The following is an 18203-nucleotide window of genomic DNA, read 5'->3' on the forward strand; positions in this document are numbered from 1 at the left end:
CCAGTCACGTGTTTGCAAACAATTTTCTTATTGATCATTACAGAATATCTCTCCGGTGTTTCCCGCTCCCTCCCCTCTCCTCTGTCCCGTCCCCTTTTCCCAACCCTGTCCCTTTTCAATCTCAGTCCATTCTGGGTCTTACTTTTCTTCACTGAATCGTTCCTCCATTTCTTTTCCTTCTCTGTTCTCACTCTCAACTCCCCATTCAATCCGCCCCTGTTGTTCACTTAACCCATCCCTGTGGTGACAGTGTCCCCACTCTGCGGGTGAAGGGGTACCCCCGGGATTCCCCGCAGAATGGGGAATAAGAGCTTGTCCCAGGCGCTCGCTGTCCGTCACTTTTGGGAATGAGGGGAGAATCTGCTAGTTTTGTCTTCTAGCAGAATCCCCCAGCTCATCTCAGCACCGAAGACAGAAGAAAGTGACTGCAAAGGGCTGGAGGACGCACGGACGAGTCACTGCTCTGATTAGTGTAAGGGTGTGAGAATACGCTGAGGATCCGTCAGGTGTCTGGTCCATTGAAGGGGGTCAAGAGTCGGGGGGGGGGGTCAGCACAGAACTAGAATCGGGGACTGGGGACAGTGATGGGAGAAAGGACCTGAAAGAAATTGGGCCGAGGAGAACATGGCAATGTGAAATGAAGCAAGAGTTGGCCAGGGAGGAGGAAGAGGCCATTCAGCCCATTGAGACTACCATGCTCCGTCTCAATATTTCTCTCCTCTTCCAAACTAGATTCATTTCTTTTGTGTCCGGAAAACTGTTTCCTCCTTCGATGTGTTCATCGCATTGGACTTGCTTCCCATTCTGTGGTTGAAGTTTCCACAGGTTCTTCACTCTTCGAGTGAAGAATGTATTCATCTCAAAGTTAAATGTGCAAAGCCTTATTATATGAGTGTGAGCCCTGTCTTAGACACCCAGTTAAAGGAAACAGGTTTCAAGCCTGCTTGAAATATTTCAGTGTCGTCCCCCCCCCTCACTTTCCTTTGATCTGTGGAATGTATTGATCCAATGGTTTGAAAGGTGACGATACAGGTGAGCGAGATGGTAAGAATGGATAGCCAGAGACTTTTTACCCCAGGGCAAGATGACTAGTTGGAGGGGGTAAAATTTTGAAGTAATGGAGAAACGTGCAGTAAAGGGGGAATTTTAGAGGTCAGTTTTTTTTTTAAACACAGAGTGTCAAGTTTGTGGAACCTGCTGCCGGGGGTGGTGGTAGAAATAGGTAACATCAGTGGAATTTTAGAAACTCTTAGATTGGCATATGGGTGATTGAAAAATGGAGGGCTAAGCAGGAGGAAAGGGTTAGAAGGTGGTACCCTGGCCAAGCTGCTTTCGTGCACCAGCGTCTACCCAACAGCGTGGGATGCTGGCCAGACATGTTCTGCCCACAAGCAGCAGGGCCAATCCAATCTTGCTAATTGCTGCAAATCGGTCTGCTTGGTCATCAGCAGAGTGATGGAAGGTGTGATTGACAGCGCTAATCAGCGACACTGATGCCCGCCCTGGCTCTTAGGTTTGGATCAAAGATCTCGAACCGAGATCGAACTGCAGCGGTGACCAGACAGTAAAGTCAAAGTTGAGTTTATTGTCATGGACACAAGTTTGTGTGTGACGGGTGCAATGAGAAACTAGCACCACAGGCACAGGACATCTGAGAACCAGAATCCACAGAAAAACATGAATTATATATTTTTAATGTGAGAAAATACAATTATGACCAAAGTGCAAAGTCCACTTTATTGCAAAGTGATCAAAATGGTCATGGTATGATGAGGGTTGTGCTGGTTGGTTCAAGAACTGGAAGGTTGAAAGGAAGTAGCTGTTCTTGAACCTGGTGGATTGAGACTTCAGGCTCCTGTACTACCTGCCCGGTGGCATGCAAAAGTTTGGGCACTGCGGTCAAAATTTCTGTTACTGTGAATAGCTAAGCGAGTAAAAGATGACTTGATTTCCAAAAGGCATAAAGTTAAAGATGACACATTTCTTTAATATTTTAAGCAAGAAAACATTTTATTTCCGTCTTACACAGTTTCAAAATAACAAAAAAGGAAAAGGGCCCGAAGCAAAAGTTTGGGCACCCTGCATGGTCAGTACTTAGTAACACACCCTTTGGCAAGTATCACAGCTTGTAAATGCTTTCTGTAGCCAGTTAAGAGTCTTTCAGTTCTTGTTTGGGGGGTTTTTGCCCATTCTTCCTTGCAAAAGGCTTCCAGTTCTGTGAGATTCTTGGGCCGTCTTGCATGTACTGCTCTTTTGAGGTCTATCCACAGATTCTCGGTGATGTTTAGGTCAGGGGACTGTGAGGGCCATGGCAAAACCTTCAGCTTGCACCTCTTGAGGTAGTCCATTGTGGATTTTGAGGTGTGCTTAGGGTCATCATCCTGTTGTAGAAGCCATCTTTTCACCTTCAGCTTTTTTACAGACTTTGTGATGTTTGCTTCCAGAATTTGCTGGTATTTAACTGAATTCAATCTTCCCTCTACCAGTAAATGTTCCCCGTGCCACTGGCTGCAACACAAGCCCAAAGCATGATCGATCCACCCCCAGTACTTAACAGTTGGAGAGGGGTTCTTTTCATGAAATTCTGCACCCTTTTTTATCCAAACATACCTTTGCTCATTGCGGCCAAAAAGTTCTATTCAAATGGTTCAAAGGAACGTCTAAACAAGCCTAATGCATTTTGGAAACAAGTCCTGTGAACTGCTGAAGTTAAAATAGAACTTTTTAAGCCGCAAGAGGCGCAAGCTGAAGGTTTGAAATTGAAAGACTCTTAGCTGGCTACAGAAAGCGTTTACAAGCTATGATACTTGCCAAAGGGGGTGTTACTAAGTACTGACCATGCAGGGTGCCCAAACTTTTGCTTCGGACCCTTTTCCTTTTTTGTTATTTTGAAACTGTAAAAGATGGAAATAAAAGTAATCTTGCTTAAAATATTAAAGAAATGTGTCATCTTTGATGTTATGCCTTTTGGAAATCAGTTCATCTTTTACTTGCTTAGCTATTCACAGTAAAAGGAATTTTGACCGGGGTGTCCAAACTTTTGCATGCCACTGTACCTGTGGGAAGGTTGCATAGCCCAGATGGTGGGGACTTTTGATAATGGATTTTGCCTTCTTGAGGTGTGTGGTGGTGGTGGGGGGGGGGGGGTGTTGTAAATGTGCCCAAGATGTATTGGGCTGAATCCACTGCTCTCTGTAATTCTTTACGATACTGTGCATTTGAATTGCCATAGCAGACCATGATTCAAGCAGCCAAGATATCTTCAACAGTACATCCAAGTTTGTTCGGTAACCTCAGTCTCCTGCCGTGCTTCCCTTCTGGTTGCGTTTAAGTGCTGGGCCCAGGACAGACCATCTGATAATGTTAACACCCGGGAGTTTAAAGCTGCTGGCTCTTCACCACTGATTCCCCGACGTAGACTGCCACATGTTCGCCTTCCCTCCCCCTCTCGAAGTCGGCAATCGTTTTGTTAGTTCTACTGTCGCTCAGGGAGTGGCTGTTTTTGGTGCAGGACCAGTCAACCAGGTCAAGGTAGCACTGGACTGATTTGTGACATCAAGGAACCCCGGGAAAACTGAAGGTTCTGGGTATCAAAGTGGAAACAGTCCAATACATAGAACCATAGAACACTGCAGCCCAGAAAACAGGCCATTCGGCCCTTCTAATCTGTGCTGAGACTTTATTCCGCTAGTCCCATTGATACGCACCCAGTCCATAACCCTCCAGACCTCTCCCATCCATGTATCTATCCAATTTATTCTTAAAACTTAAGTGTGAGCCTACATTTACCAAGTCAGACAGCAGCTCATTCCACACTCCCACCACTCTCATGTTCCCCCAAAACCTTTCCCCTTTCACCCTAAAACCATGTCCTCTCATATTTATCTCTCCTAATCTAAGTGGAAAGAGCCTACTCCCATTTACTCTGTCTATAGCTCTCAATTTTGTAAACCTCTATCAATTCCCCCCTCATTCTTCTACGCACCAAGGAATAAAGTCCTAACCTGTTCAATCTTTCCCTGTAACTCAACTCCTGAAGACCTGGCAACATCCTAGTAAATCTTCTCTGCACTCTTTCAATCTTACTGATAGCCTTCCTATAGTTAGGTGACAATATAGAAACATAGAAAATAGGTGCAGGAGTAGGCCATTCGGCCCTTCGAGCCTGCACCGCCATTTATTATGATCATGGCTGATCATCCAACTCAGAACCCAGCCTTCCCTCCATACCCCGTGACCCCTGTAGCCACAAGGGCCATATCTAACTTCCTTTTAAACATAGCTAATGAACTGGCCTCAACAGTTTGCTGTGGCAGAGAATTCCACAGATTCACCACTCTCTGTGTGAAGAAGTTTTTCCTAACCTCGGTCCTAAAAGGCTTCCCCTCTATCCTCAAACTGTGACCCCTCGTTCTAGACCTCCCCAACATCGGGAACAATCTTCCCGCATCTAGCCTGTCCAATCCCTTTAGGATCTTATACGTTTCAATCAGATCCCCCCTCAACTTCTAAATTCCAACGAGTACAAGCCCAGTTCATCCAGTCTTTCTTCATATGAAAGACCTGCCATCCCAGGAATCAATCTGGTGAACCTTCTTTGTACTCCCTCTATGGCAAGGATGTCTTTCCTCAGATTAGGGGACCAAAACTGCACACAATACTCCAGGTGTGGTCTCACCAAGGCCTTGTACAACTGCAGTAGTACCTCCCTGCTCCTGTACTCGAATCCTCTCGCTATAAATGCCAGCATACCGTTCGCCTTTTTCACCGCCTGCTGTACCTGCATGCCCACTTTCAATGACTGGTGTATAATGACACCCAGGTCTCGTTGCACCTCCCCTTTTCCTAATCGGCCACCATTCAGATAATAATCTGTTTTCCTATTTTTGCCACCAAAGTGGATAACTTCACATTTATCCACATTAAATTGCATCTGCCATGAGTTTGCCCACTCACCCAACCTATCCAAGTCACCCTGCATCCTCTTAGCATCCTCCTCACTGCTAACACTGCCACCCAGCTTCGTGTCATCCGCAAACTTGGAGATGCTGCATTTAATTCCCTCATCCAAGTCATTAATATATATTGTAAACAACTGGGGTCCCAGCACTGAGCCTTGCGGTACCCCACTAGTCACCGCCTGCCATTCTGAAAAGGTCCCGTTTATTCCCACTCTTTGCTTCCTGTCTGCTAACCAATTCTCCACCCACACCAATACCTTACCCCCAATACCATGTGCTTTAAGTTTGCACACTAATCTCCTGTGTGGGACCTTGTCAAAAGCCTTTTGAAAATCCAAATATACCACATCCACTGGTTCTCCCCTATCCACTCTACTAGTTACATCCTCAAAAAATTCTATGAGATTCGTCAGACATGATTTTCCTTTCACAAATCCATGCTGACTTTGTCCGATCATTTCACCGCTTTCCAAATGTGCTGTTATCACATCCTTGATAACTGACTCCAGCAGTTTCCCCACCACCGACGTTAGGCTAACCGGCCTATAATTCCCCGGTTTCTCTCTCCCTCCTTTTTTAAAAAGTGGGGTTACATTAGCCACCCTCCAATCCTCAGGAACTAGTCCAGAATCTAACGAGTTTTGAAAAATTATCACTAATGCATCCACTATTTCTTGGGCCACTTCCTTAAGCACTCTGGGATGCAGACCATCTGGCCCTGGGGATTTATCTGCCTTCAATCCCTTCAATTTACCTAACACCACTTCCCTACTAACATGTATTTCGCTCAGTTCCTCCATCTCACTGGACCCTCTGTCCCTTACTATTTCTGGAAGATTATTTATGTCCTCCTTAGTGAAGACAGAACCAAAGTAATTATTCAATTGGTCTGCCATGTCCTTGCTCCCCATAATCAATTCACCTGTTTCTGTTTGCAGGGGACCTACATTTGTCTTTATCAGTCTTTTCCTTTTTACATATCTATAAAAGCTTTTACAGTCCGTTTTTATGTTCTCTGCCAGTTTTCTCTCATAATCTTTTTTCCTCTTCCTAATTAAGCCCTTTGTCCTCCTCTGCTGAACTCTGAATTTCTCCCAGTCCTCAGGTGAGCCACTTTCTCTGGCTAATTTGTATGCTACTTCTTTGGAATTGATACTATCCCTAATTTCTCTTGTCAGCCACGGGTGCACTACCTTCCTTGATTTATTCTTTTGCCAAACTGGGATGAACAATTGTTGTAGTTCATCCATGCAACCTTTAAATGCCTGCCATTGCATATCCACCGTCAATCCTTGAAGTGTCATTTGCCAGTCTATCTTAGCTAATTCATGTCTCATACCTTCAAAGTTACCCCTCTTTAAGTTCAGAACCTTTGTTCCTGAATTAACTACGTCACTCTCCATGTTAATGAAGAATTCCACCATATTATGGTCACTCTTACCCAAGGGGCCTCTCACGACAAGATCGCTAATTAACCCTTCCTCATTGCTCAAAACCCAGTCCAGAATAGCCTGCTCTCTAGTCGGTTCCTCGACATGTTGGTTCAAAAAACCATCCCGCATACATTCCAAGAAATCCTTTTCCTCAGCACCTTTACCAATTTGGTTCACCAATATGGAGCTGAACCTCGAGTCACTCGGACCCTCGATTATCATAGAATAATAGAGCATTACAACACAGAAAGAAACACTTCGGCAAATCTAATCTGTGCCAAACTATTATTTTGCCTAGTCCAATCAACTCGCACCCGAGCCATAGCCCTCCAACACCCTCCCCCCATCCGTGTACTTACCCAAACTTGTCTTCAAAGTTGAAATCAGACCCACATTTGATACATACACTGAAAGCTCGTTACCACCCTCTGAGCGAAGAAGTTCCACCTCATGTCCCCTTTAACTATGTCACCGTTCACCCTTAATTTATGACCTCTAGGCTTACCAACCTCAGTGGAGAAAGGTTGTTTGTATTTACCCTATTTATACCCTTCATCATTTTATAGGCCTTGTATCTCAGTTCCACAGCACAATGTGTGTCCTCCTCGCTTATCAAGACCCCATTGGAACTGCTTTGACTTTATTCCAGTACTCTGATTCCACTGCCCCTCGAGGGAGAGAGTTCCCAAGATTCAAAACCTCCCGAACGAAAAACGCTCAAAATATTAATGTCACACCAGACACGAGTGAAGGTGGTTGTTTCTGCTGAAGCTCCAGGACATCACCGCAGGAGATCGTTAAAACAATGAGCTCGTCCAAATCACAGAACACAGAACATTACAATCCACTCAAGATCAATCCAATCTTTTCCTCCGACATAGCCCTCCATCCTTCTTTCATCCGTGTGTCTAAGACTTTCTCAAATGCCCTTATCTTTAGCTTTAAAAAATCAAAATAGACATTCATAACAAAACAATTATTGACAAGAATAAACCGCACAATGCCTTTTCATTCTTACATTCATAGCCAATGTATTAAGTAGTGTCTCATTACATTCCTTGAAATCTATGGGACTGTTGCCACTCGTGTGGTCTGTTGGGCTGGTTCAAAGTTCAAAGTAAATTTGCACTTTACTCTGAGATTCATTTTCTTGCAGCCATACCCAATAAATCCATAATAGAACCGACTTAGGCATTCAAGAAACAACAAAGTGTGCAAATATAAAAAGAAATAATAATGAATAAATAAATAAGGCACACGTACAGAGAACATGAGATGGAGTCTTTGAAAGTGAGGCCATAGATGTGAGAACAGTTCAATGATGGGGCGTGAAGTCGAGTGGTTACCCCCTTTGCTTCAATAACCTGATGGTTGAGGGGTAATAATTGTTCCTGAATCTGGTGGTGTGCGTCCCGAGGCTCCTGTGTCCTTTTCCTGATGGTAGCAGTGAGGAGCGAGCATGGCCTGGCTGGTAACGCCGAGGATGGATGCTGCTTTCCTGCCACAATGCTTCGGGTAGGTGTGCTCAGTTGTGGGGAGGACTGTGATGGGACTGATCCGTATCCACTTCTTCTTGTAGGACTTTCTGTTCGAGGACATTGGTGTTTCCATACCAGGCTAGGATGCAGCCTGTCAACATACACCCTGCCACACATCTATAAAAGTTTGCCAAAATTTCAGATGTCACGCCAAAGCTTCACAAACTCCTAGAGGCGCCATCGTGCTTTCTTTGTAATTCCACTTATGTCCTGGGCCCAGGACAGGTCCCCCAAAATGCTAGCACCGATCCTCCGATGAGGACTGGCTCATGAACCTCTGGTTTCCTCCTCCTGAAGTCCATAGTCTCTCCTGGGGTCTTGCTGACACTGAGCAAGAGATTGTTGTCAGCCAGGTTTTCAGCCTGCCTCCTGTGTGCTGATTCCTGTGTGTCATCACCTCTGATCTGGCCAAAGGCAGCAGTGTCGGCAGCATCTTGAATTATGGCATCGGAGCTGTGCTTCGCCACACAGACTTTTCTTTTTCAATCTTTTTATTAATATCAAAATGTTAAACATAACATAGTATTAATACAAAGTTATTGGGAATATATTGTTAATAATTAACATAGATAAATATAAACTCAGTTGGCGCACAGGTATTAAACCTCCCAAAGTCGTACAAAATACGAATATAATATACAAAAATACCCCAGAAATAGCATGAAAAAGGAAAAAAAAAGAAAATACTCCCCCCCCCAAAAAAACTAATCTAAACAATGCTAACCAACTAAACTAAGGAAAAGAAAAAGACATGGGCTGTTGTGTAACGTCAAGAAGAACCATTAGTGTCAATAACGCTGCTCTTCTCTGCATATATTTAAAAGACATAAAATAGGTTTGGTAAAGGACGGTACAGAGTCATAAGTGTGAAGTAAGTAGAGCAAGGGGGATAAGTATACACCCTTCTGCTGATGAAGATTGTGGAGATGTTGTTGTCAATCCGAACTGATGGAGTCTGAAAGTGAGGAAATTCAGGATCCGGTTGAAAAGGAAGTATTGAGACCAAGGACTTTGAGCTTATTAATTAATTTTGTGGGAATGATGGTATTAAATTACAAATTGTAGTCGATAAAGAACTTCCTTCTGTAGGGATCTTTGTTGTCCACGTTCCATTGTTGAGTGAGGAGCCAATCAGAATCAGGTTTATTTTCACCTGCATGTGTCCTGTTCAGAGGGTCACGAGAATGAAAGAGAAGCGATTGATGGCTCGGGTGTCAGGACACTGGAGCGGGGATCCAATCACAGACCCAGTGCTGAGCACACACTGATATTAATTGAGTAACAGATCCCAAGGTGCAAACAAAATCGGCGTCAAAGTTCAGGCAGAGATCAACGCATCTAGAGAAATCCAAAAACCAGAATCAGGAAACAGGCAGAGTCGATATTCAGATGGACGGAGTACAGATACAAACGCTGGAAAGGCTCAGGAAAATTCACTGGCACAAACAGGTGAAAACACAGGACTGAAATACACTGAGCAATAAACAGAGAGGCAGATGATAGGTGGAGCACAATGAGACACAGGTGGCAGCAATACAGGTAATAATGAGAAACCGGTGAGAGCCGGAGTACTCAGTAATACAGGGGCCGGAGTAGAGCAGGAGCGGGGACAGGAGCACATGGGGCATGACAAGAAACAAGAGCACATGGCAATACAAAACCACAGACTGCCAGCTACGGGGAAACACACAAAAAGGCAGAGTTCGACTGGAGGTACTGACACATCCGTACAATTGAAGCAGGTGGGCTCCTCAGACTGCCGAAGCGAGAGGTTAAAGATCTCAGTGAAAACTACATCCAGTTGACCAACAAGGTCTTTAGTCCTTGGCCAGGTTGCCCGTCTAGGTCGGATGCTTTTCACGGGTTCACCCTCCTGAAGGCTGCTTGTGTATCGGACTCAGAGACTGAAATCACAGCATACTCGGAGGCTGTGGGAGTTCAGGATGGTGTCTCCACGTTTTTATGGTCAAAACAAGCAGGGAGGGCATTGAGCTCCCCTGGAAGCGAGGCCCTGTTGGTGCCTGTGTCACCTGATTGTACTTTATAAGAGATGATAGCATTCAAGCCCTGCCACAACTGTCAAGCATCCTTCGTTAATTCAAGTTTAGCCCAATGTTGTCACTTCACCCGGGACATAGCTTTCCGGAGGTCGTACCTGGACCTCTTGTAACTTTCTTTGACACCAGACTTCAATGCCTCTGATTTGTCCCTCAGCAGACTGCAGATCTCGTTGTTCATCCAGGGCTTCTGATTGGGAAGACTCTCAATGATTTTGTGGGGACACGCTTGTCTACAGCTGTTTTTAGAAAATCCGTGACAACCATGGTGTATTCATTCAGATCCACAGATAAGTCCTTGGACAGGGTCCAGTCCTCCGACTGGAATCAATCTCGTAGCCTCTCCCTCCGCCTGCCGCGACCACCTCAGTGTTCTGATCTCTGGAGCTTTTCTCTTTAGCCTCTGCCTCTATGCAGGTCGGAGAAGGAAGTGATCCAATTTCCGGGCATCGAACGATGGGCGTTCCTCATCTTAGTACAACAGCTGTCTAATGTGTTGGGACCTCTGGTGCTACAGGGTATATGCTGATGGTAACTGGGTAGGGCTTTCTTCAAACTAGTCTGATTGAAGTCCCCAATTATGATTTGAAATGCGTCAGGATGGACTGTTTCTTGATTAGAGATGACATCATGCGTACCTCAAGCGCTACTACAATGATTGAAGGGGTTCCTCATCCAACCCAGACCTTCCCTGTCCAGTAGTGGAAAACCCTAGACTGTGATCCTTCCCCACCGAGCCCTTGTGGTTGCTGCACGAAGCTTTAGTGTGTACTCCTGTAGCCTGGACTGGGTTCCTGGGCAGCATTCCCCCACGGAGATCTCAATGGGCTGGCAGACGGACCAGAGGGCGTCCTTCACCGAGCTGAAGATCGGCCAGCAACACTCGATGTCCAGCTCTGTGCGTGTCCCTGGGAACAGCCCGTGGACCGGAGTGTCCTCTATCACACAGCTGCCCGGAATGAACCGTGACACCGGCCCTTGCGTCTTTGCCCCTATCCTCTTCTCAAACTAGCAGCTCGCAATCATCTTCGTCTGCTTCAACGGCGATCACCTTTCCATGATAAGGTCAGAGGTGGCGAAATCAATCTGTTTGCAACTCCTCAACGTGGAGGCGCCCGTGCCTGCATGCAGCAAGACCATGACCACAGTGGGCAGGGGGAGGAGTGGGGAGGGAACGTCGACTCAGACCATGAGAGGCCTGCGTCGGGCATTTTCATGCCTTACAAGGCGCAGATTGGAAGTCTGTGTGGGGCGCTACTCCTTGTGCAGACACTAGAGTAATGTGTGGTTAAGTGCCTTGCTCAAGGACACAAACACGCTGCCACAGCCAAGGCTCGAACTAGCAACCTTCAGATCACTAGACGAATGCCTGAACCACTTGGCCCACAGTAGGCAAGTGGGCAGTAAATCTCTGGAATTCTCTGTCCCAATGGGTTGCGGAGGCTCTAACGCTGTGGATATTTAAGGAGGAAGCATGTATTCCAACTGAGAAATAAGAACGATATGACTGCGTTAATGGGGCTATATTACAGACTACCCAACGGTCCGGGGTATTTAGAGGAACAAATTTGTGGAGAGATCCAGACTGTTGCAAGAAGCATACAGTTGTTATAGTAGTTGACTTTAACTTTCCACATATTGACTGGGACTTTCATACTGTAAAAGGACTAGATGAGCTAGAGTTTGACAAGTGTGTTCATGAAAGTTTCCTTAATCAGTACGTAGAAGTCCCAGTGAGGGAGTGTGCGATACTAGATCTGCTATCAGGGACTGAGGCAGGGAAGCTGACAGAAGTTTGTGTCGGAGAATATTTTGCAACTAGTGATCACAACGCCATTAGCTTCAAATAAAATGGACAAAAAGATAGGTCTGGTCTGAGGGCTGAAATTCTATATTGGAGAAAGGCCAATTTTGATGGTATCAGAAATGATCTGGCAAGTGTGGATTGGAACAGGCTGTTTCTGGCAAAGATGTCATTGGTAGGTAGGAGGTCTTCAAAAGTGAAACTTTGAGAGTACAGAGATTGTGTGTACCTGTCAGAATAACAGATAACAAGTGTAGGGAATTTTGGTTTTTAAGAGATATTGAGGCCCTGGTTAAGAGAAAAATGGAGGAACATAGAAACATAGAAACATAGAAACATAGAAACATAGAAAATAGGTGCCGGAGTAGGCCATTCGGCCCTTCGAGCCTGCACCGCCATTTATTATGATCATGGCTGATCATCCAACTCAGAATCCCGCCCCAGCCTTCCCTCCATACCCCCTGACCCCCGTAGCCACAAGGGCCATATCTAACTCCCTCTTAAACACAGCCAATGAACTGGCCTCAACTGTTTCCTGTGGCAGAGAATTCCACAGATTCACCACTCTCTGTGTGAAGAAGTTTTTCCTAATCTCAGTCCTAAAAGGCTTCCCCTCTATCCTCAAACTGTGACCCCTCGTTCTGGACTCCCCCAACATCGGGAACAATCTTCCTGCATCTAGCCTGTCCAATCCCTTTAGGATTTTATACGTTTCAATCAGATCCCCCCTCAATCTTCTAAATTCCAACGAGTACAAGCCCAGTTCATCCAGCCTTTCTTCAGATGAAAGTCCTGCCATCCCAGGAATCAATCTGGTGAACCTTCTTTGTACTCCCTCTATGGCAAGGATGTCTTTCCTCAGATTAGGGGACCAAAACTGCACACAATACTCCAGGTGTGGTCTCACCAAGGCCTTGTACAACTGCAGTAGTACCTCCCTGCTCCTGTACTCGAATCCTCTCGCTATAAATGCCAGCATACCGTTCGCCTTTTTCACCGCCTGCTGTACCTGCATGCCCACTTTCAATGACTGATATAGGCAGGTTGGAACAAATGAGATGCTTATGGAGTTAAAGAAATGCAAGAGAACACTAATGAAGGAAATCCGGAGGGCTAAAAGAAGGCATGAGGTTGCCCTAGCAGACGAGGTGAAGGAGAATCCTGAAGGATTCTGTAGACAAGTTTAGAGCAAAAGGATTGCAAGGGACAAATCGGTCCTCTGGAAGATCAGAATGGAAATCCATGTCTGGATCCAAAGGAGATGGAGGAGATCTTAAATATTTTTTGTATGTATTTACTCAGGAGACGAACACAGAGTCTATAGAAGTGAGGCTTAGCACCATCAACTTCATGGACCCTGTACAGTTTACAGAGGAAGAGGTGTTTGCTGTCTTGAGGCAGATCAGGGTGGTGAATTCCCCAGGGTCTGAAAAGGTGTTCCCTCAGGCCCAGCGGGAGGCAAGTGCGGAAATTACGGGGGCCCTGGCAGAGATAGTTAAATCATCCTTGGGGACAGGAGAAGTACCAGAGGATTGTGGGATAGCGAGTGATGCTTCGCTGTTTAAGAAAGACTCCAAACATAAACTGGGAAATTATAGACCGGTAAGTCTAAGTGAGCTGTGGACGCGCTATGTTGGCGCTCTAAGCGGGGCTCCCCCAGCACAATCCTCGCTGATTTGATTTCACGCAAACGACGCATTTCACTGTATGTTACGATAGATATGTGACAAGTAAAAGCTAATCTTTAAATCTCTTCAATACTCTGGGTGTGACGAATAAAGCTGATCCGTTTTGAACGCTGCGTCTCAAATAAATCTAAACGTACTGCAGCTGTGTTTTCACCGGAAGAGCTGGTTCAGAAAGGAAGCTCACCGCCGCCTTTTCGGGCAGTTCGGGGCCGGTGTCCTGCAATATGAATAAAGAAAAGAAACATGTTTATAAAACATTCCTAGAACAATTCCTCATCAGACTGCATCATGTGTTATTGTGAGAGGCTAGGTAAACTTGGGGTTGTTTTCTCTGGCGTGGCGGAGGCTGAGGGGAGATCTGCTAGAGGTTTACAAGATCGTGAGGGGCAAGATGTGAGTAGACAGGGAGAAGTATCTTTTCCCCAGGATATAAATGTCTAATACCAGAGGGCATGCATTGAAGGTGAGAGGGGGCACGTTCAAAGAGGTAAAGTTTTTACTCAGAGAGTGGTGGTGAAGAATACATTAGAGGCTTTTAGAGACGTTTAGATGGGCACAGGAATATGAGGAAGATGAAGGGATATGGACATTGCGAGGGTAGCAGTTTTGGCATATTTTTAATTTGCTTTTAAGCTGGTTCGGCACAACTTTGTGGGCCGAATGGCCTGTTCCTGTGCTATATTTTTCTGTGTTCTTTGGGTTGGTCATCAGGACGTGGGGCTTGAGGAGAAAGACAACTGGAGAAGGGTCTCCTGATTTGTGAAGGGGTGCATCTTCAAATACATTCTGAATCACGCACAAAATTCATGTCAGCCTCAGTTGAAAGCTACTGTATCGAAATGGATTCGTGATATCTCCACAATGTAGCCCCTCTAAACTTTGGCATTGGCTGATCTTAAGGAACCTCAAGGCCCGAATTTCCCCTTCTTCCGTTCACACCTTGACCAGACACTGTCAGTCTCGGGTACGAACTAAACAACTGACATCATACTCATTGTCTTGACCTACACAGAACCGGGAGAGGTTTTCTCATTCACTGTGACTAAAGTTAAAAGTACAAAGTAACTCTGTACCTCTGTCCCAGAGCCAATTCCAACTCCCGTGTCTGGATGTTACTCTACAACCTTCCCTCTGCTCCGTCTCCCATCCAGGACAAGTGTTGCCGCTGGTGTCAGAGCAAAGTCTACGCAGGGTATCAATGGCAGTCCGTCTAACCACAATGCCCCGCGCTAGGAAAGCGCTCCGTGCCGCTGTCCAAGGACTGCGCATGCGCCGGACGTGGTGGGTCAGCAATGCTTCCTGAGTCAAGGTTGGTGGGACAGAGCGGGGCCGAGCCCGGCCCCCCGGGCACGGGCGGAGAGAAAGGGGCAATAACGGGGCTGTCCCGGTGCAGCGTCCCGCGGGGTTTCTGGAGTTTGCGTCGATTCTCTCCTAGTCTGCTGCTGCTGACCATCCCCGACTAGGAGTTGAGGATGCCATCGTCTACCTGCTGAACCGTGTCTACGCCCACCTGGACAAGCCAGCGAGCACTGTGAGGGTCATGCTTTTTGACTTCTCCAGTGCGTTCAACACCATCCGCCCTGCTCTGCTGGGGGAGAAGCTGACAGCGATGCAGGTGGATGCTTTCCTGGTGTCATGGATTCTTGATTACCTGACTGGCAGACCACAGTACGTGTGCTTGCAACACTGTGTGTCCGACAGAGTGATCAGCAGCACTGGGGCTCCACAGGGGACTGTCTTGTCTCCCTTTCTCTTCACCATTTACACCTCGGACTTCAACTACTGCACAGAGTCTTGTCATCTTCAGAAGTTTTCTGATGACTCTGCCATAGTTGGATGCATCAGCAAGGGAGATGAGGCTGAGTACAGGGCTATGGTAGGAAACTTTGTCACATGGTGTGAGCAGAATTATCTGCAGCTTAATGTGAAAAAGACTAAGGAGCTGGTGGTAGACCTGAGAAGAGCTAAGGTACCGGTGACCCCTGTTTCCATCCAGGGGGTCAGTGTGGACATGGTGGAGGATTACAAATACCTGGGGATACGAATTGACAATAAACTGGACTGGTCAAAGAACACTGAGGCTGTCTACAAGAAGGGTCAGAGCCGTCTCTATTTCCTGAGGAGACTGAGGTCCTTTAACATCTGCCGGACGATGCTGAGGATGTTCTACGAGTCTGTGGTGGCTAGTGTTATCATGTTTGCTGTTGTGTGCTGGGGCAACAGGCTGAGGGTAGCAGGCACCAAGAGAGTCAACAATCTCATTCGTAAGGCCAGTGATGTTGTGGGGATGGAACTGGACTCTCTGACGGTGGTGTCTGAAAAGAGGATGCTGTCCAAGTTGAATGCCATCTTGGACAATGTCTCCCATCTACTACATAATGTACTGGGTGGGCACAGGAGTACATTCAGCCAGAGACTCATTCCACCGAGATGCAACACAGAGCGTCATAGGAAGTCATTCCTGCCTGTGGCCATCAAACTTTACAACTCCTCCCTTGGAGGGTCAGACACCCTGAGCCAATAGGCTGGTCCTGGACTTATTTCATAATTTACTGGCATAATTTACATATTACTATTTAACTATTTATGGTTCTTTTACTATTTATTATTTATGGTGCAACTGTAACAAAAACCAATTTCCCCCGGGATCGATAAAGTCTGACTATGACTTCTCAAACTCGTACCGCAGCCGAGGTCTCGCAACCGGCTGAAGCGGAGGAACCGTCTCCGGTTGTGTGAGCTGGAAGGAGTTGCTGGTTCCATCCCGAGCGGAACCCCTGTCATCGCAGCAATTAACTCGTTTCCATGTTCTGACTGCGGCAAAAACTTTAAGGGGTCTGGTGATTTAATGAAACATTAGCGGGTCCACACGGGGGAGAGACCCGTCACCTGCCCCGAGTGCGGGAGGGGGTTTACTGTGTCATCCAACCTGCTGACACACCGGGGAGAGGCCGTTAAACCGCTCGGGGTGTGGAATGGGAATCAGTTGGTCGTCCAGCCTGCTGGCGCACAAACGGGTTCACACCGGGGAGAGACCATTCACCTGCCCCGAGTGCGGGAAGGGGTTTACCCAGTCGTCCAACCTGCTCAGGCACCGGCGGGTCCACACTGGAGGGAAGCCATTCACCTGCTCCCAGTGTGGGAAGGGATTCACCGGGGCGTCCAATCTGGAGATCCGCCAGCGAATGCACAGGGGCGAGAGTCTCTTCGCCTGTTTGGAATGCGGTAAGGGATTCAGTGAGTCATGCAACTTGAGAAGGCACCAGCGGCTTCACACCGGGGAGAGACCGTTCACCTGCTCCGAGTGCGGGAAGGAATTCAGCGAGCGATCAGACATGTTGACGCATCTAAGACATGTTAAAGGCCCACCAGCGCCTCTACTTCCTGAGAAAACTAAAGAAATTTAACCTGTCCCCTGAAACCCTCACTAATTTTTATAGATGCACCGTAGAAAACATTCTTCTGGGGTGCATCACAACCTGGTATGGAAGTTGTCCTGTCCAAGACCGGAAGAAGCTGCAGAAGATCGTGAACACAGCACAGCACATCACACAAACCAATCTTCCGTCCTTGGACTCACTTAACACCGCACACTGTCGGAGCAGTGCTGCCAGGATAATCAAGGACACGACCCACCCAGCTCACACACTTTTCATCCCTCTTCCCTCCAGGAGAAGGTTCAGGAGCTTGAAGACTCGTACGGTCAGATTTGGGAACAGCTTCTTTCCAACTGTGATAAGACTGCTGAATGGATCCTGACCCGGATCTGGGCCGTACCCTCCAAATATCCGGACCTGCCTCTCAGTTTTTTTTTGCACTACCTTACTTTCCATTTTCTATTTTCTATTTATGATTTATAATTTAAATTTTTAATATTTACTAACGATTTGTACTCCAGGGAGCGGGAAGTGCAGAATCAAATATCGCTATGAAGATTATACGTTCTAGTGTCAATTGTTTGGCGACAATAAACTATGAAGTATCGGCGCATTCACAACAGCGACCGGCTGTTCATCTGCCCAGACTGTGGGAAGGGATTCACTCAGTCCGCACACCTCCTGAGCATCAGCGAGTTCACACGGGAGAGAGGCCGTTCATCTGCTCCGAGTGCGGGAAGGGGTTCGCCCAGTCATCCTCCGTGTCGAAACACCAGAGAGTTCACGTTGAAAATAAACTTTAAGTTTGCTGTGTGTGGAATATTGAGAGACCGTGAAGCGCCTGAGTCTGTGGTTATTTCTGCAGCAGCTCAAGATGAAGTTAATAACACCTGTAGCAGAATTTCGGTTTAGTATTGTGGATCCGCGGTTTTGTTTCAAATACACTTGTCTCTCAATCCCTGAATGTCTCCCCGCGCAGAGAAGAAGCAATGTGCGATCACTCGAGTCGAGAACCACGTTTCCCAAGGGTTATTCCTGTGAATGGGACGTCTGTTTAACACGGCGGCTATAAGGTGGTCCTTGACAGATCGGCCCTTCCGCCACCTTCGCTCCCGTTGTGTTGTGGCATCGACTTCCACCAGCTCCGCCGCTGAGGGTCTTGTTTGGATCGCTCGTTGTCCGGAACCTCTCAGCCATGGTCACAGTGAATGCTGGTGCTGGCTCGAAGGGCTGAATGGCCTACTCCTGCACCTTTTGTCTATTGTCTATCCCTTGACCTTACCACCACGGGTGACCCCGTCGGTCGCTTGGCTCCAGGCAGCTTTGCTCTCAGGATCTGACAACC

The 18203-nt window shown here is 46.8% G+C and overlaps 1 pseudogene; it reads left to right on the forward strand.

Moving 5' to 3' along the window:
- Positions 1–17661, forward strand: part of LOC134352466 (zinc finger protein 271-like) — a 33402-nt pseudogene extending 15741 nt beyond the window's left edge.
- The last annotated feature ends 542 nt before the right edge of the window (positions 17662–18203 follow it).

The sequence above is a fragment of the Mobula hypostoma genome, chromosome 10 (assembly GCF_963921235.1).
Source record: "Mobula hypostoma chromosome 10, sMobHyp1.1, whole genome shotgun sequence".
NCBI classification, from domain to species: Eukaryota; Metazoa; Chordata; class Chondrichthyes; order Myliobatiformes; family Myliobatidae; genus Mobula; species Mobula hypostoma.